This window comes from Macrobrachium rosenbergii, chromosome 53 (assembly GCF_040412425.1).
Source record: "Macrobrachium rosenbergii isolate ZJJX-2024 chromosome 53, ASM4041242v1, whole genome shotgun sequence".
Lineage (NCBI taxonomy): Eukaryota > Metazoa > Arthropoda > Malacostraca > Decapoda > Palaemonidae > Macrobrachium > Macrobrachium rosenbergii.
Window position 1 is genome coordinate 55240200 of NC_089793.1, and position 27500 is coordinate 55267699.

Here is a 27500-nt window from a genome sequence, read left to right on the forward strand (position 1 = left end):
TATTCCCTTCTCCCCTCTGCCCTTCTCCATTTCCCTCAATCTTCTCCTATTCTCTCCTTCTTTCTCGTCTTCCTATTCTTTCGTTCTCTTCTCTCCACCTCTCTTTTCGCAATGGGGGACCTGGACGTCTTCGTTATGACTAGTTCCAGAGGAAGTCACTGCGAATTCTATAAACAATATCATTAATTTCGTATTTTCGTCTCTTTCTCTTTTTTCACCCAACAATAGACAGGATAATGCATAAAAGAATATTAATCATGGAAAATATTTGCCGATTCTGTACTTTAAAATAGGCCGAAAATATACAAATGAATGGGTCACCACCGCTTCACTTAGAATAATCGTTTCATATCTTATCACATAAGGGCTTTTGCAGCGTCCTTTCTGCCCCTAGCTGCAACCTCTCCCGTTTTTTTATTGTACCTCCGTTCATATTCTTTTTCTTCCATCTGACTTTCCACCCTTTAAAAATTGTTTTCTAGTGCAACTGCGAAGTTTTCCTTCTGTTACACGTTTAAAATCTTACTATCAATTTCCATTTCGGCGATGACTGACATGACAGGTTTCAGTACTTGGCCTTCGGCCTAAAGTCTATATTCTTTATTCAAATGAGTAGTTTAGTTAAAAGCCTTCTGTTACTGAATTGTCTGGTACCGAATTGTTCGGACGCCATATACATACATACACACACATATATATATATATATATATATATATATATATATATATATATATATATATATATATATATATATATATATATATATATATATATATATATATATATATATATATATATATATATATATATATATATATATATATATATATATATATACATACACACACACACACACGCTAGCTGAACAACCCAGTGCTGCCCGGGAAAACTCTGAAAGACAACCGTTAAATTCTTTCTTCCTCTTTCTCCTCCCTAGCATTCCCTCTGCTCTCTCTCTCCTCCCTGACACCCACTCTACTCTCTCTCTCTTACTTCCTCTCCCTCTGACTCTCTCTCTCCCTCTCACTTTCCTGTTAAGATAGTTGCTTCTATTAAATGCCCAGAATTTTTGACATTTAACATTTCACCCCTTCCCACTCCCCACTCCTATCAGGGCTGAATTTTGACTTATAGGGCACCAGGAGTGTCACTATTCATTTCAGCAACCTCGAAAACTATAGCTTAGATACTAATATATTTTGTTTTCGGTTATTTTTGTATGTCACCCCATTCCCACCCCCATCTCCTTTGGTGCAAGTGATGTCTTACCCATCAGTATTCTTTTGTGCATAGTAAGTCATATGTACTGTATACCAAGTTTGGTTGAAATTGCTCAATGCATTTTAGAGTTATGCTGGAACATACACTCACATACATTTATATATATATATATATATATATATATATATATATATATATATATATATATATATATATATATATATATATATATATATATATATATGTATGTATGTATGTATGTATATGAATATATGAATATATATATATATATATATATATATATATATATATATATATATATATATATATATATATATATATATATATATATATATATATATATATATATATATATATATATATATATATATGAAAAAATATTGGTATGACGGAACATTATAAAAAATAGTAATAAATTTACGAAATTAACAGTGAATTGTGTTCCTTCCGATCAGTATAATGCATGAATGTTATGAGTATCATTTTCGTTTTCATGTTAGTCCTTTATTATCAATTGTTGTTATTTACATAACTGCTTCAAGTATTACTTTATTGTTTATTACTACCATTCCTCTAAAAACCTTGTAACATTGCGAAAAGCAACACAACCAAAATAATCAGCAACGTCCACAAACATCTGAATTATATCATACGCAACACTGGGACTCGGGAAGAGATTGAAGGCTTTATGAAATTGTGTTCATCTCTCTCTGTTTCTCTCTCTGTCTCTGTCTCTGTCTCTCTCTCTCTCTAAAGGTAATAAACCAGAAATTTATAATCACTATGTATTAGGAGACTCGTGAGTAAAGTATACTATTTCTTGTGTTTTTAAAAGCAAAGAACTCACTTAGGGAGTTTATTTTCCTCAAAGACATTCAGATGCAGCTAGCAGCTGTTATACGTAATTCAAATACAAAAGAAAGAAAAAAATAATTTATATAAGAAGACGGTTTTCGTCTTAAAACCTCCAAAAAGATATCCGATGTTTATTCGAGCAATTGCACAAGAGAGAATAAAACCAATAATTTCCCTTTATTTCTTTGGATATTTCTTTTATAGCAGGTAATTAATTACTGTTATAACCATATAATGGCTACAGTACGATATACTTACTCAATTTTGATATTGCATGCAGAACATAAGTCGATAGACCTTTCAAATTTCTGCGAAAGAGAGAGAGAGAGAGAGAGAGAGAGAGAGAGAGAGAGAGAGAGAGAGAGAGAGAGAGAGAGAGAGAGAGAGATGCTCTTAAATTTTCATTTAGAGATGTGAATTGCAAATCCTTCACAAGAGAAACTTAATAACAGCGAAAGGTTTCTCATTGAAAATGATTGGCAGATAATACACTAAGTGAAAGAGTGGGAGAGGAACAGAAGTAGAAGATAATGAAAGAAAACTGAAAATACGTTAAAAGAAATTCCGCAGAATGTGTTAACAGACAGAAGGGATTTTGGAAAAATTATTAATGGTACATAAAAGAGAAACACTTACTGGCTGTAAATATTAGTTCTTTATGTATTTTTCAGAAAGTTATGCTGTCACGGCGACTGTTTTTTTTTTCTTCTTCTTTTAATATAAAAAAAACATACAGGTTATCAACTAATTTTGAAGGGGAGCAGTCTTGTTAGCAACAACTGAGGAATTATGTACCAGGTTTGTGAAACTTTATGACAGCACCATTACTAATTTAGAGCACTTAGCTTCTTGCCGTAAACTTTAACATTTTTTTTCTGAGTGTTTCATCGTGCATTTATCGTATTTAATATAGATTTACTTACCTGTCTTCTCTCAAACTTGTGTTTTACACACAAGTGAATGATTGTGATCCTAACATCATGACTGACTAGGTAGTCATAATTGCAGTTCTGGATCCGATCTGTATCAAGGGAAAGTTTCAGGTGACTCTAAAATTGTCGCTGAATTTCTTAGAAACAATCCGGTAAATTAACGTGATACGGCTTTTCATAATACCCGTGGGAAGATGGATATGATCGATCAGAAGGATCTTTTTCTTCTCTCTCTCATTTTAACGTGTTCTCTTTTTCTTCACATCATACGGAGTGAGCAAAAGACGAGTCCATCACCTTTAGATGATGTGATAAAAAAAGAAACAAAATGAGAATTTCGCGAAGGGTTATCTTGAATCAAGTTCAAAGTCTTTTTATGTTGCACAAATTTCGTTGTGCTGAAGACCTCTTCCCTGCGTTTGCTTTTCGTTTAATAACATTTTAAGGCCTACTAATGATCTAACGAAATCAAACTCAAAACACTGCAGAGGCACACACCGAACGGCGTTGCTGTTTGTAGTGCCTAAGAAAGCACAAAAAAAGTGTAAAAAGATTCTAGTGAGTATAACTTCCTATGTAGTAGAAATACCAACAAAATTCCGTGGTGAATTATGGCTTAAGGATTCATGACTGAAAGCGGACAATGTCTCTGACAACACTATGGCATCATTAAAGATAATTGCTATCAAAATATAAGAAGAGGACCTAGATCCAGATGAGAGCCCAGTCAAATCTATAAAAACACAAGAAAATATAAAGTTAAAATATTTCTGAAGGATAACGGCGCACAGTAAATGTATAAAGGAAAAGATGAGAACAGGCAATATAAGTAGTAAAACAAGAAAGAAGTTGAAGAAAAGGAGACTAGAGTCAAGGAACCGACACAAGACTAAGATTAAGTTCTGTGAATAACTCACTCGGATTCAATATCAAAGGCAGATTCGTTCTGTCTCTGATCTCGTTATTTTCCGTCAGCACATAAATCGACAAAAGGTCTCACAAATGGAGTCCCATCTGCTGGATACTAGGGTAAACCTTCCTTATTATATAATATCCGTGCCAATTACCTTTTAAACTTATGACACGGCTGAGTGAATGCAATAATCTTCTTCTCAGAATGAGACTGGGAAGCACTGGAAGGAAATAGATGCTTTGAGTATGATGCCTTGTTTCTTTGAACTGATGTGTATCAACTATATATATATATATATATATATATATATATATATATATATATATATATATATATATATATATATATATATATATATATATATATATATATATATATATATATATAATATATATATTCGTTAGAAGGAATTACTTTAGCGGCATCAATAAGCTTCCTGCAGGAATCTTCATATCGTCTGAGTTTTTTCCGATTCCATGCTTCAATCTTCAGTGAAGAATACACAAACCTCTATCTTCCACTGACGACGGCTGTTTCACCACACTATGGCATTATGAAGTGACTACTTGCTTACAATTTCTGTTTACAATAATTTTGTCTCTCCATGCGGATGGAAAAGTAGACCTAAGCAGTGACTGGTCCAGTAATTAAGGGGATGAGCCACTTTTGGGGGTCAAAAACTTTAGGTGTATCTTACGTAGGTGGAAAGAAGATTCTAATTATAAAACAATATGTTTAGAATTTACCTAATAGTTGTTTATGAAATTTATAAAAATATGACAAAAGTTATGTCTAATATAAAGCAAATGCTATGAATGTATATATTCTTATTTACAAATATTATGTGTTTATTTATACAAAAACATATTGTGCAAATATCAACTACTAGATGACGTTCGTGGCTCGTGTCGGGCAAGGCCTCAGGGACATGTGAGGTGTTACTTGTGTTTCCCTGGGTGCTCCTCTATTTCTAGATTGAAGTGTTGTGTCTAGCACTTGGGGGCGTGCTCTCTGGTCTGCATTTGCTTGCGCATCCCTCCTTCTGCTGGAAGGGAGCCTGTGATCCGACTCTTGCTGGATATTAGGAGTCGGTTTTCTAATGGCAATGCTGACTGCTTCTGCTATTATATAAAGACGGCCATAGTTACTTCCTTTATGGATTACCTGGGCGCTTTCAATCAGCTCTTGTAGGGATGGTTTCCTGTCATGCACGTCGATAAAATGCTGATGTATGGCCCCTTGGTTTCTGTAGGCCAACATTGGTGTCCGAAAGGGTCATAGTAGTGTGTCCAATGTAGGTATTGCTGTGAGATTTATACATCTCCCTTGGGCATATGAATTTATATACCACATACGTACACACCTTTTGTCCCACGGGTCCGGTGTTATTTTTTATTATAAGGGCTGCTACTAAGTTTGGTTTGCTGTACAGCCTAAGGTTAATTTTATTCTAAAGGGCCCTGTGTGTTACGCCTCTATAAACATTCACGCTGCTCGGGACTGGTCTCCTCAGTCATCAAAAGGTCTGGTCCATGGCATGGGACTGATCTTAGTCATCACTCTTTTCATTCTAGTTTGGCAGTTCGTTACAGATAACGCATTTTCCCCGTCATTTTAGGGAGCTTTTTTTTTTTCTGTATTCTAGCGACATTTGGCAACATTTGATTCCAGCTTACAGGATAATCTTAGGACAAGGCCAGGAGGCCTAGACCTTCAGTAACCATCACAATGCGTTATAGGAAGAGGTTTTGCTCGATGATGAAGTAGTAGAGCTTTTATTCGGAAATAACAATGACAGTGATAGACCTGAACTATCAGATAGTGCTGACAGTGACTGTAGTGAAAATGGTGATGCTTATTATATTGTAGTTATGGACACCCTATCTTAGATCATTTCATAACTTCAGGTTTTATGAGAGATGATTATGAATTGAGAAATGACAGAGGAGGAAGCATTTTTGTTGAGCACCAGTGGTCTTGAGTAAACAAAGAAAACGTGATAAAATTTGCAAACGGAAGACCATTGATTATTCAGTTCGTAGAAAATCGGCGCTCTGAAACTTTTATTGGAGATAATAAATTCTCATTTTCTACAGAATGCCAAGTCTGTTTTTATTTATTTATTTTTTGAGGTTTTTCCAGATGAAATTTTTCACCAAAAGGAAATGTTCAACGTTTGTAATAAAGATTTTTATACTGAATAACGAAAACGGCTTTGAGAGGCGTCAAACAGAAACGAATCAGGAATAAAAACTACATAATTCAGTTTTTGGATAATTACCTACATTTCATTTGCATATTCTTTATTACTCTTCTATTATAAAACATTTCAGTAACATAATAGTACTGTGCAAAATGATAACAGTAAGGAAAATAACAAAGAATCGAAGTACATATGAAAGGGATAAGCAGGACGCTGCTCTTGTCGTGCAGGCTGGCAGACAGAGGGTTCATGATTTCTGGGAGGGTGCGGCATTCCTTCTTATGCGAGCGCAGACCCATAATGCAGGCGATGATAAATAACCAGGTGCTCCTCTGCCATCGTCGTGATCGGTTGGCAGAATTCGTCAATTTTCTTTTTAATCGCGGTTTCTATGATGTGATCCTTGTACCCATTGTTTGTTAATAATTGATGAATTCTGTCTAGTTTGTTGTTTACATCTCTGCAAGGACCCCTAGAGGAGATCCCATGGCCACTCCATCCACTTGCCAATATATTTGTCCTCGATGCCTTCAACATGTCATATAGGATATCGTTAGGTATGGGAAGCGGTTCGTTTTCGGACCTGTACACACGATCAAGGATGATACTGATCGTTTCTTCGAGGGGAACGTTCGTAGACAGGCTTTCCACGTGAGAGCTGATGTCATCATCAGGTCCTTTTGCATGTAGTTGGTCAATGAATTCTACCGCTGACTGCAGTGAGTACTCACCAGGAATATACGACACTAAAAGATTATTTAAGACCTTTGCTATCCTGTAGGTTGGGGATGCCATTTGAGCGATGATGGGCCTGAGTGGGTTGCCGGTCTTGTGGGCTTTTACTGTCCCGTAGCAGTACCCTGACCCATAGTCGCCCATTACTTTCCGGGATTTTATAGAGTCTTGTTGGTTGTTGGCTGCAAGAGTTTGTCTATCAGGGTCTCCATTTCAATTCTTTTCGCTTCCCGGTGTGGTTTCTTGCGTACTTTTTGTGTGGAGTGAGGTCAGTTCCCACCAGGTTGATGAAGACATCTTTGCGTTGTTCACTTTTCACGGGGACTCCTTGAAGGATGATTAATTTCTTAGTATGCCTTGCTGTCTCCACCTGACCGTATTTCCTTTCTTTAAACTCTACGAGGTCACATGCCTTTTGCTGAATATCCCTGAACCAATCACTGCTTAGGTCTACTTTTCCATTCCCATAGAGAGACAAAATGATTGGAGCTCTATGATTGGAGCTCGAAATTGCAAGTCAGTAGTCACTTGATAATGCCATAAAAAATAAAGGCAGTGTCCATCGCTGCAAGCTCTAACAACGTCTTAAAAAATGTCCAGTAAAATTGTTAAAAACAGTATCTGGTTCAGACAAGCATTTTAAACAAACTGACGGTGTAGCCACGGGCTCCCATTGGGTCCCACTTTTGCTAACATCTTCAGGCGCTCGCTGGAAGAGCGAATGTTAGACGGATGTCCACTTAGGTTTTACCCGCTGTTTTATGCTAGGTATATTGATATTTTTTTCGACAATAGATGTAAGAATCATGACCAACTATTTGTGAATATCTCAAAAACTAATATTTTCCTAATGGATTCAATAAAGTTGCGACCAAGAGTGGACTGGATGAAGCATAAAAAAGAGAGAGAAATCGTCAACGGTCTGTCTCCAAAATTTCCACATTTCATAACTATCCGCAATTTGCTACATACTCTGACCATAAATCAGACTGATCCAGGCAACTATACTCTCCGAGTACAATATCTTGCATCGGAATAGAAATCAGGATATCTGAACTATGTCTCTGTTATTGACGATATAGCCAGCCATGTGGAAAACTTTTCTAAACGATTGGATCAGATACCCGAGAGCGTCATGGTCGCCTTACGCCAGTGACGTTACAACCGACCCCTACTGCAGAACGGGCATTCCTTCCACGGCTGTTTGACAAATGGTGGAAACAGAATTAAAGGTTGTCGTCTTTCATAGTTATCAATGGAGAATACTATAACAGATCTTCAGTTAATGCAATCATAGAGATTTGTTCTAACATGTACACGTACATCACATAATGAAGGCCACAGAAAATAGATCTATTTTTTGGTGGTCTCGGTATAATGCTGTATGAGCCAAGGCCCATGAAACTTTAACCACGGGACGGTGGTGGCCTGCCCTATATCGTTGCCAGATGCAAGATTATGGCTAACTTTAACCTTAATAAAATAAAAACTGCTGAGGCTAGAGGGCTGCAATTTGTTGTTTGAAGACTGGCGAGTGGATGATCAACACACCAATTTGCAGAATCTAGCCTCAGTGGTTCTTAAGATCTGAGGGCGGACAGAAAAAGTGCGGACAGAAGACAGTGCAAACAGAAAAAGTGCAGACGGACAGACAAAGCCGGCACAATAGTTTTCTTTTGCAGAAAACTAAAATCAATTAGAAAGGCAAAATATCGTGATTATTCAGTGCTCAAAACGGATAAGATCATATAAGGGATACTGGAGGTTAACTGTTAGTCTTTCCTCGCTGCTCCGACAACACAATCACACAATAGCCGATCAGGAGTTGTACCATTTTGAACTGTTTCTTTCTCCGCGGCCCAATTAAGTTAGATGATGGAAAGCTCAGGAGGTAGTTAAGGAAACAAGTTGCTTAGGCCATGGTGCTGATGATATTGGTCGTGACGGTGATTACAGTGCTATACTAAGTGAAATAACGATTTCAGTGATGACAAAGAATTATTTTATCAACTTATGGGTGCGTGCTTCTCTCTCTCTCTCTCTCTCTCTCTCTCTCTCTCTCTCTTCTCTTTGTCTGTCTGTTTCCACCACTAACATAAGTTTTAAAATAGGAAAAGAATAGTGAATAAAGTTCTGAATGACTGATTTTGGAAATGATACAGTTTTGACTGCTGATAATGAAGGGAAGCTCCAGATACTGACGAAAACGTCCAAAAATGATTGTACGTAGACCAAGTAGAAAGGTGTTGTGAGCAAGTTTAATGCTGTGAGACCAACACTAGAATGCCCGGTGGAGTCATTTTGACTCCCTGCCACCATTCAAAGTGCTCCCGACTCGGTTCTTTCTCATATTTCACTGAATCCTTCGATGAATTTTAATGATTTGAGTATATTACATCATGCAACTGTAGAAGAATAGGTTGGGTTACTTTAGACATTATTTTTTTTTTTTTAATGGATGCTCAAGGGAGTCATTTGACTCCTTTCAGCGAGACTCAAGTAAAAAATGTTTTGCTAATCATTTTTACATTACGTATTCAAGACTAATATAATGGTTGTTTCATTAAAGGCCTACAGATTTCTTCCCTCCAGATTTCCTAATTTTTTCGAGTCATTTTCCTCATGATTCAAGCAAATTTCCTACGTGCAACATTCAAGTAACATCATACTTGAACATTCCATTATCCTTGTATGAATACAATAGTCATACGTCTGACCAAAGTTTTTTGTTAGTGTCACCGATAGAAAAGAACATTCAGCAAGTAATTTTCAAGGAAGCATGGCGAGAAGAGGCCGTCTTTCACAGGAGCAAATTCTTGCTATTCTAACTGATAATCCTGAAGATGTCTCTGAGTTTGAAGAGGATGACGAACTAGATTCAGATGATGATTATTTTCTCAATGAAAATGGATCTAGTTCATCAGACCCAGCGAAGTGCGAGAAAAAGAAATAAATTTCAATGGCAAGTTTTTTCATAAATGTATGTCTGTTTCATGAATGCATATCAGAATGTTTTTATTTCATGGAACGCCATGATAGCCTTATACATATTGTAAAACTACCTCTTTATTAGGTAGTGAGGTACGACAGTGTAGGGCTACTGCCAAGGGACATTCCAATAGGCCTAGACAAGGAAGCTATATTCAGGATAGTTCAGACCTTCCCACAGAACAGATTCCTTCAACCAGTGATGGTCTACATATAGAAAAAGGCAAAGAAGGGTGTTCCAAGGAAAATAGCGTTGATTCTGAGGCAAATTCTCCAGGTGAGAATTCTTTTGATTTTTTTATTATATATTGATACATGCACATGCTTTCACGCTCTTGTTCAACTTCATACTTTTTTTTCCTCTCTGCTCGTGACAAACCAGGATGGTACAGATAAAAAAAAAAAAAAAAAAAAACATATAAATGATCTTCTGTTCTGTAAGAAAAAGACACAAACATATCTATTATCGTCATGTGGTAGGTCAATTCATATTAATTTTTTTTACAGGTAGAGGAAATTTAGGACGTAGCCCATGTGTTCAAGAGCACTCCAAAAGGCGACGACAAGATAGAAGTATGCAAGTACAAGACCCTTCAAACCGAGTTGCAGAACCTAATGCTACCTCAACTGTACATCTCACAACAAATGAAGAAACAGATGAGTGTGTTTTGAAAGATATTATTGCTTCTGATGGTACAGAGTGGAAACAAATTCAGGCTGATAAACGCTCAGCTGGCAGGCGGTCGGTGCAAAACATTTTACGGGAAATGTCCGGACCTACAGGTCATACAAAAAGGTATATCCTTGTTGGTAGCCCAGCAAGTGCATGGCGACTGATGTTTGACAAATTCATATTACAGCACATCAAAAAAATGTACAATAGCTGAAGCTCACAGCCAGACTAAAAGTCAGACATTCACTCTAAATGATGAGGAACTTGAAGCATTTATTGCTGTTATGTATGCACGAGGTGTAACAGGTAAGAGTGACCTGACCTGTGCAAAGCATTTGTCAAGGAATAGATTCTGTGAAATTCTTCGGTTCTTGCGATTTCACTGTAAATCTACACGTTCTCTGAGACTCAAAACTGATAAATATGCATTATTCTCAACAGTATGGAACAGGTTTATAGATAACGGTATTGCTTGCTACAAACCTGGGCCTTTTATAACTATTGATGAGCAGCTCTTCCCCAGTAAGGCAAGGTGCCCTTTTACCCAATTTATGGCATCAAAACCTGATAAATACGGTCAGAAGCTGGGTAGCTGTAGATAAGGAGAGTAAATATCTGGTGAATGGTTTTCCTTACGTAGGGAAAGAAGAGCATCGTCCTACAGGAGAGGTTTGCTGATTATGTGGTCATGCAACTACTGGAGCCATATTTGAACAAAGGGAGAAATGTCACATCATCCTACCGTTATTCGTTATATTTACGCCAAAATACGTAAATGATTGAACTGTTTCCATTCTTTCACCATCCATATTAACATTTATCACTCTCTCCCTTGTTTTAATTTGCTTTCATAACTTTTGTTTACATATCTTCTCAGTTCTCCTAGTTTCTGCAGTTTCTTCTCACTGCCAAACATCAGCCATTCCACGCTACATTCATGGTCCATTCTCTTATCTGTTGTCCTTTAACTGACTCTCGCATTACTCCATCCATAAAGGTTTCGAACATCCGTAGAGATTTTAAAAGGCTTTCTGTAATTCCATTTCACATCATACCAGTCAGTTCATCTAGATTTGCTAACACATGCTTCAATTATATCACATAATTTTTTAGCTGGTCCCGGCACCATCCATCTTTCCCTTTGTCATTTCTGTTAGAAGCCTTTTCCAGGTCCATGTATACCACATTCAACTTCCCCCTCACCCTCTTCCTTGTATAAACTCATACTGCACTGTCCTTGTCTTTCAGTCCTTCCATTCCTTGCATTACTCTCTCACTCAAAATCTTACCACACATCGTCCCTGGTATGCCTTGTAATATTATGCCTCTATATATACTTTTACACATTCCTTGAAAAATTTTCCCTCATCCCAATATATCTTACATATCATTGCTAGGCTTTAAATCACACTTTAACCATCATACTGAGCTCAACTGTAATTCCATCCATTGCTGTGTCTCTTTTTTAGAACCTCATATCCAATGTCTTCCATACATCCTCAACCACCACTTCCACAAGCATTGGCAGGCTTCTACTATCTTTTTCAACTCTCGTGTCATTCAGCTCAGTCAACCTCTCTCATGTCTTCCTAATTCAGCAAATCTCCGAAGTCCTCCATCAACCCAGCACTGCTTTCACTTCAGGGGTGCATTTGCTCTTAACCTTTTTTTTACTTACTTCTCAGTAGAATAACTTTCTTTTCTCCTGAATGTGCTTGGTTACCTCGTCCCCCCTTTAATATTTTTCTTCTTTTTGGCCATTGATTCCTCTTGACTATTTTACCCACTCTTCTTTATTCACTATTTGTTGTTTGTGTATTATACTGTGACAGGCATAAAACGACATCCATATAACTGCGCCCTCGGCCCGTATTCTAGAAGGAAGATCATTACAGTTTCCCAATATCATCCAGTTTAGATGGTAAAAACTATGAATCGCAGAGACAGAATCCACTCAATTTCCAGGAGCTGCAGAATTCATTTGCGATACCTTTTCTCCATTTCCATTCGGGTAGACTGATGAGAAATCACGAGGAAGGATTTCTCATCAGTTTTAAAATAAATGATTGTCTTTATTTTCTTTTTTAAAAACATTTTTTTTTATTTGAAAATAATTTTAACAACTTCACCAGAATAACCAAATAATAAAACTCAGATGCGAATAAAGAATAAAAATGATAAACAAATCACTGAATATATACACTGATGGGCAATGATAATAACAATTCTTTCACTGTACAAGAAGAATTGTAAAAGCTTTTCGCTTTCTTTTAGAGCAATGGTTTATTTATTTATTTTTTTTTATTTAGAGTTACTTCATATTTTTTTGTTCTTGAGACTTTAGCCTCAGAAATCATTAAACCTCGTCCCTCCTTCATAAGCAGTTAAATATTTCATTTGAAACGCTCTCCCCTTTGCCATTTCTGCATCGTTTAATATCTGGTTATTTTCCTTCTTTTTTTTAAGTGTTTATGCTGTTTTAACCTTAAATTACTCTTCAGATGTGTTTAATTCTCCTTGTCATACACAGTTTTTGCTTTTTCTAAAGAGATTTACCTTTGCTCTTGTCTTGTGCAGTGTGTCTGTCTGTCCTTATACAAAGAGAATAATGTCAAAGGATTCATTTTCAATCATCACTGTGCAACATAAACCTCGTAACTGAAAACTGAATGGAATGTTATGGCACCTCTTTGAAAAAAATAAATGAACGCATAAAACAATATTATTATTATTATTATTATTATTATTATTATTATTATTATTATTATTATTATTATTATTATTATTATTATTATTCAGTAGATGAACCTACTCATATGTAACAAGCCCACAGAGACCATTGACTTAAGATTTAAGCTTCCAAAGAATATGGTGTTCATTAGAAAGAAGTAAGAGGAAGTGAAGGGATTTACAGGAAGGAGAGATCCCGCTTATTAAAAACGAAAAAAAACAATTAATAAATAGATAAATAGACAAAAATTTATTAAAATGCAAGACGAATAGTGTTCTGGTAGTAATGCATTGCATTTTCGCTTGAAAGTCTGAAGTTCCAACTGCACATCCTCTGAGAGGCTGTTCCACAGTCCAACAGTGTGAGGAACTAAGGACCTCTAGGCATATCTATTGCATATTGGTGCTGTTGTTCAGTGAATTTGGTTGCCCTCGGAAGGAAAAGGGGATCTCTGTTGAAATACAACTTATGAAAGAGTGGCATACAAGAGACCATCCGTCGATGATTCAAGCCATAACTGCTACTATTAGAAAATAGAAACCTACCACCGCAAACCACTCTATCTAAAAGATCTAAATCCCAGGCAGTAACAGACATCCACACCGGAGAACAGTGTTCCAGGAAAGGAAGTACAAATTACCTAAAACAGGTTACATTTATTTAATTACTGTTAAAAATATATGTGGCCTTACGAACAATGCCTAAGTTTCGTATGGCATTTGCTGAAACTTTAATTAGAAATTTCTCAAATGTTAGATGTGAGTCAAAAGTTACACCTAGAACCGTTAAAGCTTCAGAATCAATCAGGAAAGTTCCATCCACCTGAAGGGGAGGATGGGGTGGGAAACCTGTGCGAGATCTGCTAATCAATAGTATTTTCGTTTTATTGGAGTTCAGTTTCATACCCCATCTACATGACCATTCCCTGATCCGGTCCATGTCCAGATTGAAGATGGGGGCAGCTTCATTTTTCATAAGTGGAGACTTTAGTACACCCACAAGTGTTGCATAATCGTCACACTAAACAATCTTGTTTTCCAGGCGAACAACCATATCACTTACATACACTAAAAATAACAGTGGACCAAGAACACTGCCTTGTGGAACTCCAGACACAACAGGTCTTAGTTCATTAAAGATCCGGTCCACAGCAACTCGCTGCTGCCTACCTGTAAGGAAATCTTGAAGTAATCCTAAAACATATCCACCCACTCCATGATTCTGAAGTTTATGAATAAGTGTTTTGTTTTACTACATGAAAAGCAGCACGAAAATCTATTTGAACCATTCTGCACTCAAAACACATATCAAAGTTCTCTTGCAAATGGCATGTCAAGTCTAAAAGAGCATCTCAGGTACCCAACTAGTTCCTGTATGCATATTGACTATCAGCTAACAATCCTTTAGATTCCACATACTTATATAGTGGGTTAAAAATAAGTTTTTCAGCAACTTTGGAGAGCACAGGGAGAATAGAGATTGGCCTGTAGTTACTGCAGTTTGCAGATATGCCACTCTTTGGAACAGGCACTGTATTACTAAGCTTGTGCTCACCCACAAAGATACTACGTCGACATAAAAATCTATAAAATCTAGTAAACTTTGCAGACAACACACTAGAAACTTTTTAAAAAGCAAAGGAGAGAAACCATCAGGGTCTTCTCCACCCCAGCTATCAAGATTATCCAGAATTTTCTTAACATCCCTGGAGGGAAATGCAAATTTTTTAGGAATATGTTCAGGATGACAAGTATTAGGGAGAGGGAGATCCTCAGCTGACTACTTGGTTCCAAAAGCTTGATGAAGCAGTTCAGCCTTTTCCTTAGGGCCAGTAATCAATCTACCAGCATCTGTTATTAGTACTGGAATGAAAGACGAGCCTGACCCAAAGATAAATGATGCCAATTTGGTCCATCACAGATGAGGCTGAGTAATTTCTTCAAGTTTCCTCTTCAAGTAATTATTGTAATTTTTCTCGGCTGGATGGTAAATTCTATTCACAGCACAGCGAGACTCAACAAAAAGGGTGCAAATTTCATTTGAACGATTTTGTCTCAGTGCAATGAATTTGTCCTGATTTTGATGACCTTTCTAGCTATATATCTTATCAAAATAGCCATCAGTATTTCATTTAACTTCTTCTTGGAATCAGGATCTAATATAGCAACTGAAAAAGTAAGCGCCTGACAAGCTTCGGTAATGCAATACTAGTTGGCTCTGGATTTCAATCAGACCATTTTTCCAAAGGTGGAATTAGGAATACAGTGACTGACAGGTATGTCCCTCTCAATGGCGCAATGCTCAGAAGTGCCTATATATTCATGGACCTTGGACTTGACAATAGCTGGAACATCTGTGAATATGAGGTCTAATCTATTACTAGAAATGTGCGTGGGTTCCTTAATTAGCTGGACAAAATCGAAGGATATACAGAACTCAAGCGCAGACCGACCATGTTGATCTGTAGAATTTGAATTTATCCACCCACTGTGCTTTGCATTACAGTCTCCACATATAACGAATGAAGCTTGTGAATCTGGTGACTGAGCTATACTAATCCTTTCCAAACGACACATAAACATTGTAGAACTTACTGGACAATTTAAAGCAAAGAACTTCATGGCAACTACACTCCAAATTTTTCTGATGATAAATGGGTCGTCCGGACTTATTGTATACGGCCATACCTTCCGTACGTGGGATGTTACAATATTAAATAAAATCAGGGCCATCAAATCCTGGGATTAAAAACTCAACCTTTGACTTGTTACTACTTATAAGATTCCCAGATAAAAACAACCAGTTGTAGTTATAAGCCCAACTCTGGAGATCAAAAAAATTTGACCTTAAGCCACGAATGTTAGAGTAAAGTATTTTACAATTGTTCTTACTGTAATGAGTGACAGGCCCAGTGTTCAGCTCAATGTTTCCCGAAACAATTAAAATTAACAATATAAAATCAGTAAGAAAACTAATAAACAGACTCATAACAACAGTATCATTGTAGAAATCAACAGAACAATAAGCAACAATACCATCAACAACAACAGCATTTACATTATTTACAAAAAGAAAAAAAAAACACTGGAAGCAACTGTTTGACAAGTTGGGGCCGACACACCTTGTAAGGCAAAAGAATTCCTCCAGGTTTGCCCCAACAACTGGGGCAGGACAGTCAGGATGGATTTAGAAATAAAACTCTCAGAAGGAAAAGATTAGGTAAAGACGAAGGCACTTTTCTGATAATCCACCAAGCAATTTTTGCTTTCTCATCAGCCCGTCCTGCACACTTCGAAAAAACAGGCGAGTGAAAGAAAAAGAGGAAAAATACCCGAGTGTTCCCCCAGGCAAGGGAACTCAAACCCAAGACCATGGAAGGCTATGGTACAATGGCTAAGGCACAGTCTAGGGTTGGAGAACAAGGTTTGTATTCAGAGTAGCCTTCTCTTAGAAGGGTTGCCTACCAAGGTTAAAGAGTTCCTTCTACCCACTGGTTCGATTTCGGAGTGTCCTTCGCCTAGCAGAGTTGCCTACCAAGGTTAAAGGGTCCCTTCTTACCTAACTCATGTAGGCAGGAACGTCACGCCCTGAAGTGAATGTTGCTAAGAAAAGCCACATTAACTCACTACCTATATATATATATATATATATATATATATATATATATATATATATATATATATATATATATATATATATATATATATATATATCAATAAATAAAAGATTCATTGATTATATTAATTATGAATAGATGCATGAAAATAACAGAAGATGAAATATTCAATAAAATCTATAAGTAACGGAGGACGAAAGTTGCTTCAACAAAACTATCATCATTTCGTTCACCACCATTTTCGATGAACGCAATTGAGTTCACATGAGGTTCGCTGATCTCTCTCTGCGGTTCATGGAAAGTCGTTGATTGCTTGATTGCTCCACCTTCAAACATAATAGTATTGGGACATTTTCTTCAATGGCAGTTGGTAGTTGTTCCTCCGTTACTGAGATCTGCTTCTGTCCTCTGTTTCTTCGATTCCTTCCTTTTGTAAGTCGTCCTGTGAGTATTAAAAGCCAAGATTCCTATGCAAAGTGGTTTGAGAAAGGATAAGAGGGCTTAAGTGGTTCCCTCTTCCCATTTTCTTATTTTTTATCTTGCAAACTCCAATTCCTTTGTTTCTTTCGTGTTTTGAGGATATTGAATCAACTCACAGAGCACTTTATATGAAGACCTAAACTTCAGTTTTTATTAAATATCATCTTTGAGTTTTGGTAGGCCCAGGAGCACTTCACTTTCTATGTATCGTTATTATTATCAAAACTTTACCATGATAAAGTTTATTTTTTTCAGTGGTGTTATTATTATTATCATGATATCTTGATTTCGCATATCTTTATAACACATTCCTTCAGCAGATCGCGATGAAATTTGGCAGGCAGGCACCTCGAATCTTCCTAATTATTTGACTGAATTATTTGGTCTTGAGATCACAAAAATGGCAACAGCCGTCAGAAAATAGATATAATAATTTTGAAACAATAGTTATATATTATCACTTGTTTATTAATTTTCGGTCACATTGCACATCGTTAAAGATTATGCAACCTGTATGTCTCGATTTGCAACGTTTTTTGAGAAAACGGTGAAACTGGATGTGAATGTATTTGTACCATTCACGGGGTTCGTCTCAACGCTTGGCTAATTAAGAATGTCTTAGATCAATTTTGAAAGGGATATTAATGCTACAGATATACGAATGGCAGAAAGGTACTGATTCCTATGTGACTTAAACTGATTTTCTTCTAGATTTTCACAGACGAAATCTCGTGTACCAATTTAAATGTCACTGACTGATGAAAACTTCAACCTTCCCAAATATTCAACTATTTCAGTACATTAGAGATAAAGATGTTTGGATCTAATTTCGTTATTACAAATGAGAACCTGTCATTCTCTAGCACGGTGTGATTTGTTAATTGTCATGGACAATTGGAAACATCTATAAACCTATACCTTTATTGTGGGAGCCTGAAAGAATCCCGAATGCCATAATCCCGACAGCCAGAATCCAGAGAGAAAACATACATTTATTTTCTTAGATGACTTTGTTGTGTAGACCAAATAATGATGGTTTTAAATATATAATTAAAACATAGGTTCACACTTGAATGAAGGATCAGATGTAAATGTATAATTACAAGCGTTTAAGAGTTTATTTTAAAAATTGTTAAAAGAATGACAAAATTTATTAAAGAGATAAATTGTGCGCTGTTCCACGAAGATAATCTAAGACGTTTTGATGTTCACGTTCGCTCATCACCTTCGTGATCCGTTCTTCACCAATGATTTTTTTTTTTCCTTATTTGTTTTGGAGATTGTTCACCGCGAAGTATGCAGCATTCAGTTTGGTTGTTGACTTGCTGCTGCTCCTTTCTGATAATCCCTTCAAATTTGCGGCTGTAGTGAATACCAAAAGTCTGTCATCCTGTGCTGTAGAATCTCTTGCAAAAAATGAATCGCCATTTAACGTAAGTTTCAGTTCATTTTCTTCTAATGACGACCTTAGTTCTGATGGACGCTCACACTGCCTCATCCGCTTTGTAGTATTTCTTGACCCATTTTGGAAGGTAGAAGACATGATACAATATTCTGAGGAGCAGAGACGGTACTTGACTGAATCATTTGGCTCGGGCAAGCTATTGTCGGTTTTACTTGTAATTACACCTCGTGTATGATTTTTGCAACACTAGCAACACTTGCACAAGGAGAGTGATTGTGTTCAACAAATTTTGTTGGCCATTGCTTTCCATTTACAAGTTTAGTAACTGGTCTGCCTTTACAGTTATCAGATTTACGAAATTTGCAGCACCATTAATAAGAATCGTTTGTTTTTATCCTTCATCATCAAATATCCACGTGCGGTGATTTCATCTTTTCCTTTTTTGTGAAAAATCGTTTCACAAGCTTCTTCCCTTTCCATGGGAGGTAGAAATAAAACCAATAATATCTAAAAATTATATGCGAGGTTTAGACTATTCTCAAAAACAAAATAAAGAAAAAGTACACAGACAGGACTATATATACAGTGTATGAAGAAGGAGGAGTTAAGAATTACAACGCTAAGCTACATGAAGAAAATCAATGATTAACATTAAATACATAATTATGGTTAAAGGGAGGTTAAATATAAGTGTTGGTGGGCTGTACGAGTATGCAAAAAAAGAGGCGATTGGTCTTTTACTTTTGAAACACAAATGTGTTGTTGACATACCGGCAATTAATACTTGTTGTATTTTAACAATTACCATCTTAACTAAACATATGTTCGACACACACACAAACAAACCAACACAAACATAAGAAGTATATATGTATATATATATATATATATATATATATATATATATATATATATATATATATATATATATATATATATATATATATATATATATATATATATATATATATATATATATATATATATATATATATATGTGTGTGTGTGTGTGTGTGTGTGTGTGTGTGTGTGTGTGTGTGTGTGTGTGTAGAATCTACTGGTCACTTTTACCAGATACAAATGTAATTGTAATAGCCACAATGACCTCTTAACGTCTCGAATTCTTCGCGCTTTTTTGGATATGCTTGTCACTACAAAGCCGTAAATATCCAAGTGCAAGAAATTGAAGTGGCTTAGGATTCGTTTACCTCGATCGGACATCCAAGCCACTTCAATTTCTTGCACTTGGATATTTACGGCTTTGTAGTGACAAGCATATCCAAAAAAAGCGAAGAATTGAGAAGTTAAGAGGGCATTTTAATAATATTATTACACACACATATATATATATATATATATATATATATATATATATATATATATATATATATATATATATATATATATATATATATATATATATATATATATATATATATATATATATATATATATATATATATATATATATATATGTGTGTGTGTGTGTGTGTGTGTGTGTGTGTGTGTGTGCGCGTGTGTGTGTGTCGGGACTTTGGATGTCGGGATTTTGGGTTTGTTGGTATCATGGCCTGTCGGGGTTCTGGCTGTCGGGATTGTGTCTGTCGGGATTATGGCAGTCGGGATTGTGGCCCAGACCCCTTTATTGTCATATATCTATATAGCTATATTATCTTTAATATTTTCATTAATATTATTATTAATTTGATTGTTATTAGACCTTCAGGGAAACGTATATATAGGACGAACCATTAAACGTAAATCCTGAGACAAAAAAGACTCAGTTGAAAAAGAAGAACAAGCCATACAAGAACAGAGAGAAGTAAAATCTACCAGAAAATGACAAACACAAATAACACATTTAAGACGTAAGTTTTGAATTGTTTTCCTGAATACATTAACTGAGAAATTAATCTTGAATCTTGCCTTCACCGATAACTTTCCGTCGTTGGAGTTTCCAAAGGACGAGTCAAATGATAAAAAAGAAGAATATTTAACCTTAAATAAAACTGCTTTTTTTCGAAAATATTTTTTACAGATATTGAGGAATGTTGCGTGTATTTGATGCCCTATTTGTTTTTATTATTTTTTAAACCATCTCGGTCATCGACGAGAAGTTTATGCTGCTAAAGTTTTCACCTTACGGATGGACAGAGCTTGCTGCAGCCTTAAAAAAAAAAAAAAAAAAAAAAAAAATACTTGAAGTTACTGTTCGATAAGAACAGAGCCGAAATTACACTCATATAAAAGTGGATAGGTTACTGGGGTGGTGAGGGATAATGGTGGCAAAAACTAGAAGAGAGGGAGGAAAAGATATATATAAATCTTCACACAAGAAGAAACTATAGGTCTCTCATTATGCCCTTTTTCTAATTTGTTAACTTATTTCTCTAATTATTTCTAATGCTATGAAGTAAAAACGAAATGGAAGATGGTTTAGTGACGCAACAGAATTAAAAACTTACTTTAAACCCAGGCTACATTTGACGCGTTAGTTTTATGTATAGATTATTGAATTACCATAACTGCGACTGGATATCTCGCAGTGCCTTACGTACTTGTGTTACATGCTTCTCTAAAAAGTAGGAATTAACTACTTAATGATGAATAATTATCTTGATGACCTTATTGAAATCTGCTTTGTTAATAACTCCTGCATACGTTATACCTTATGCCAATAATTGGAAAGGCTTCAATCTTCCCTGTAGAAATTTATGCCGTCAACGATAGATTAGAATCCCTCGCTTTCTCCCTCTGTCTTTGTCTTTGCCGTCGGTGCTTAGCACCCTAAAGGTAAGCACCAGGGAGATGAGTGATTTCATTCACTATTAAATATCCTTGGATCGCTTTGAGGAACTTCGTTGGTGGAATTTAGTCTATAACTTCTTTTTTTTTCTAGCAGTTTTAAAGACAGAGAAGGATAATTCAGAAACTAAGAGATGTATAGGAAATGAGAGAAGGAGCGACAAAGGCAAGAGGAAGAGAAGTGGCTGTGAGGGTGTGAAGGGATTAAAACAATAGAGACAAGAGAGGATATAAACAGTAACAACAGAAGAACTCAAATGTACACGAGAAGAGTAAATGACGGAACTAAATATGAGTACAGCGTTCAGAGATATACAGTATATTAGGTGGAAGAGATATATGTATAAGAAAAAGAAAGGTGAGAACGTAGGGGAAATGGGACAGGGAAGGAGGACAAGGATAAAAGAAAGAGATGCTGTGACGAAGAACTTGTTAGGGAGGAATAGAGAAAAGGAAAAAAAGGATTAATTAGTAAGTAGATGTAAAAAGAAAGTAATAACATGCGGGGGAAAAGTGGTAACAATTAGAAAAGCAATAAAAAAAAAAATCTTTTTTTTTCTTGTGGAGCGAAATAACAAGTAACATCTAAGCATCTTCAAATCCAGTGACATCAACTATCTAACAGACCTGATATGAAACCATGGCCTGTTTGCCCATATTGAGTCAAACTGCAAACCTAAGCCTTTAACTTTCGTCGCCTGGAGTTGTTAGCAGCGAACATTATTCCTGAAGCGACTGACTTTTCATCATTAGATGGATTAAACTAAATGTCAGAGCTATTTTTAGCCAGCCGTGAATTACAAGACGTTAATATCATGCTAGGTATAACCAATTTTCAAATGTTCTGTCTGTAAACTGAAATGATCTTACTGGGCATAGCGTCGAAAAAAAAAACATTGAAAAGTATAATTTTTTCAGCAACGGAAAATTTTTTTTGTGTGTGTTTTATGTTGTAATGAGGCAAGGACAGAGATATAGGTTAAATGTGCAATTCAGAAAGATCTATTACTCATGGAAAAATTCCAAGCTGGGACGCTAAAACGAATCGGTTTGGTCAAATCTGGATTTTCATAGTTTCCATTAGGACTCCTAATCTTTAGACTAGGCAGGACTGACCCGTTTAGATTACCAAAATATATTTTGAATATAGTAGACAAAGTCCGACTATCTATTGCATTTATGTCTCCTTTAATAAGCCAAAATTATATTTTCCTAGGAAAGTATTTAGCATTATCTTTACCATGATCAGTCCTGTTGATAATTTTTAAAGACTTGTATGATAATCGAGAAGTAGAATGGTCGTTCTGGCAATTCAGAATGCATCATCTAAAAGTCTCCTCTTAATTATATATAGCTGAACCATATAATAAGGAAATTATGAACACTATTCAGTGAAATTAATGAATGTCAACGCCTGTTTCTTAAAGAAGGTTCATGGTTGTCTTATTCAGCAGTGGGGAAAAAAATCTTAGAGTTAAAGTAATAAGTGAATAACAAAGATGCAATAATTTCTCATAACTTTATCCATCAGACTAATACCTTTCTTTTTGCCTTTCTATTTCATTCGGTTTGTGTTTGCTATTCACCGTTTCATTGACATTTACTGTTCTTTCCCTTGACACGCTTTGCTCCAAACCCGCAGCAGCTTTGATTTTTACTTTTATTAAAATCATGTTTGTAGTTCTACTGTTTCTCTAACTGAATCCCCACTTAAAATTCTTTTTCTCGCTACTGCATAAGGAAACTGTTTAAAATATAGGCTCATTATTTCCTAAAAAGAGTCTGCACGTTATTTCTATGTCTCAAATTCGATGACAAAAGAAGAAAACATTCTTAGTTATCAAAATTTCCCCCTGTCAGCCTTGATCTGGGAAAATAAATATAAAAAAACAATGAAGGAATAAATGTTTTTAGAAAGTTTCTAATTCTGGTTCAGTGCACTGGAAACATTGAGTGAGAGAGACGAGAAGGTGAATGGGCCGGTCAGCGCCAGTCAGATGTCGGCAATGGACATCCTTAATCATTCAGTGATATTAATGGGGAAAGGGTGGCACCAAGGTCCCGGAGCTAAGGTGGTATTTGGCGGAAGGTGGTGGAGAGGGTATGGAAACCAAGCCTTCCTAGATGCTATCGTGTATGTATCATGCAGTTTTGACTTAACTGTTCACATGGCCTTTATATATGGAAACTTCATTTTCAGTCTAAACTGATACTCAAAACTGCTTCCACACTTTCATAATTATTTACAAATCAAGCTCCCAAAGTTATCCCCGCCTAAATGGAACTGAAGCAACTCGAATTGATTTAAATCAACCGAGAGTTGAGAATGTAGAATGACACTGGGTATTCTCCCAGGTTTTATTTGAGGAGTTTAAGGTTTTCAAATATGTTTTTTTTTTTTTCACCAAATGAGCATGTGCTATTGTGGCATGAAGCCAGGTTAATCTATAAATAATAACGATATGTACGATTGAGGAGAGTCTAAGTAGGGCTGAGGAATGGAACGACTGAAACTTTTAACATTCTTTATAAGCTATTCTAAGAGATCTCACCTACTGTGCATTTCAGGGCCGTGTTTAATTGATTGTCGTCGATAAAATCTTACCAAAGCATCGGATATGGATCGTATTTCGGAAATAGCTATTTGCAGGCACGGCCTAATTGGCAAAAATATGCAGTGATGTCTAATGTGGATAATTGAGGTACTTATTAGAGTAAATCAAAGAAATTTAAAGGGAAACTTAGCTATATCTAGCAGACTCGTAGATAGAGGCTATCAAAACGTCATTACTGAAGGCCCTCCCACTCATTGATACTGTGGTATGACATACTTGACTAGACACCCCGCCCATATACTTTATGAATGAAGACTCACATGTTGGTAGTAGTAGTAATAATTAGTATAGTATATGGAGTTCTTCCATTGTTTCACACACTCAAACACCTACCCTGCATACTCTCTCTCTCTCTCTCTCTCTCTCTCTCTCTCTCTCTCTCTCTCTCTCTCTCTCTCTCTCTCTCTCTCATCTTTTCGATGAGTACAATAAGGGAATGGGCATCAAACAAGAATATTAATTGTATAATACAATTCCATGGCGGAATTCACGTTTCCTTTAACTTGAAGTATGCATCAAGTCTTACAGAAACACTCTCTATGAAAACAACCATTGTTACCCTGGAGTTTCTGTTGCTTCATATTGTCTCCTCAAAAGTTCCGGTTCACGTGTACCTGCTCAGTCCTGCTAAGTGAATGCAATATAACGCAAGTGTTCTAACCTTAACTTCCTTAATGCATGATCAATCCCATGTTAAATCCACCGCGCTTGGTATAGCACACTACTTCCCCCTCACGATTTTATTTGTGTGCCTCTGTGTTAGTTTGTTGTTTCTATACGCTTGATTCATTTACTTGAAACTGAAACTAACGTTTGTTATAGGGTTGTTGAGCGGTTATCAGCGGGTCTATGCATTCCCGGTTTTATCTATTTATTTATTTTTTATGGGTTTGAAGTTACTAATTTTTTTAATGTTCATTTATTTTGATTATTTCATTTACATCGTTTATATATATATGTATGTATATATATATATATATATATATATATATATATATATATATATATATATATATATATATATATATATATATATATATATATATGACTATTTATCACATCACCGTCATTCATATACAATCAGAAAGCTACAAACGTCCTTTAATATCCAATTCGCTCTACCTCGGAAATAATATATTTTCATATATGTTACCGAAAGGGAATTTTTTAGTTGATAATAAGTCCACCGTCCCGTGGGGTCGAACCAGCGACGGACGAGGAATCAGGACTACAGTGACGCACTAACGCAGTCTTCGGTAAATTTTTTAGTTGATAATAAGTCCACCGTTCTGGCCGACTGCGTTAGTGCGTCACTGTAGTCCTGATTCCTCGTCCGTCGCTGGTTCGACCCCACGGGACGGTGGACTTATTACCAACTAAAAAATTCCCCTTCGGTAACATATATGAAAATATATTATTTCCGAGGTAGAGCGAATTGGATATTAAAGGACGTTTGTAGCTTTCTGATTATATATATATATATACATACATACATACATATATATTTCATTTAATCATAACTACATCGTAGTGTTGAATAATACTGTAACTTATAGCACAATTTTGCCCTGAATTTTATAATCCACTAATCCATTGATTATACTGAACTTCATTGAAATTGAAGGAAATATAAAAAAACAAATATTGTAATATAAAACGGCGTAAAAGGATATGCTGTTGTTGTTTAAGATTAAGCCAACCTTGTGTGAATCAAGGTCTTGCGCTTTGAGCGCACTGTAAGTGAAGAACTTCCGATGGAAATGGGGAAAATAAAATTTCGATAATTATCGCATATCCTACTGAAGCTATTGCTTACTGTTCAAGAGGGACAATTGTTTGTGTTTCTACGATCATTATCATACTACTGGGAACCCTGCTATTACGTCTGACGTCATAGTTTACGTTACAACTAGCCTCTCTCTGGGTGCTTCCTAAATTGAGCTAAGTTTCCTTTAAATTTCTTTGATTTACTCTGATAAGTGCCTTAATTATCCACATTAGATATCACTACATATTTTTGCCAATTAAGCTATGGCTTCAAAAAGCAATTTCGAAAATACGATCCATATCCGATGTTTTGTAAAGATTTTATCGGTGAAAATCTATTAAAAACGACCCTGAAATGCCCAGTAGGACGAAATAATGATACTACGTCATAAAAAAACGTAATGCATAACCCATCAAAAATTAATCCTAAAAAAAATGCTAAAATTACAAACAAACCACTCTCTCTTCTTCGTCCCTTTGATCTCATCTCTCAGAACACTGATGATGACAACCCTTGTGTTAGTTTCCGAGGCAATCCTGTCAGTTCATATCCGTAGCAATCAATTCCAACAAGGATTTTTAGAGCAAGAGAACTCGCCTGTGGGTCTGTCTGTCTCGTTAGAAGTCAGATGATGAAGCAATTGTTCGCGATGAATAAAGTTTAATGATAACTCGCAAAATATGCAGTTTCACAAAGCACTGGCGCCTCGAAAGCGTTCTTGACATAAAGAGAGAGAGAGAGAGAGAGAGAGAGAGAGAGAGAGAGAGAGAGAGAGAGAGAGAGGAGCTTTCCTACAATGGATTATAAGTGAAGTCTCCAATTTGAACAGATTGAGTGGCGATTTGATAAATATCTAGAAAACTTTCCTTGAGGCTTCCTTTCGGATCATAAGCTAATCTGCATATAGATCGTAACAGTCACGTTTTCATTTCGAAAGCAATTCTTCTTTTCTAGTTAGGCCTCTCCACCGCAAGTCAGACCCTTTTGTTCTTTTACTTTCCGGTCTGTTGATTCAGTGGTAAGCTCCATTTCGGTTAGGAATTTTCTTAAACATTTATTTTATCCTGTTATGAATTTACAGTATGTGGTTTAATAAGCCTATAAATAAATGCAATTAAAATACCATTGTGACTTGGAAATATATTATAAACGTTAAAATTCAGTACAGTTTTCAGACCAACTGGTCTCCTCTTCAGGCGATTACAACATAATGCAATAAAAGAAGGAAAGTCACATAAGATAAGAGAAAAAAGTTAATAATCATCTTCGGTCATTACCAAAGTGGCTCTATACAAACAGAATTTTTAATCGTTGTAGTTTCCATCATCTCAGTTAAAATCAGGTACTGCCCTAATGAAGGCAGCTTCGACAGTTTTCCTTTTCTGTGTATTATTTGTTTTAAATAATAATTTGCTCTTTTGCTAGTCAGCACTATGGTTACTTCATGATATGTGCATAAATAAGGCACTAGTCACATCTCTCCTTCTTAATGTATATCTATGTTCCCTCAATCGATGATCAAAAGATATTTCTGATTC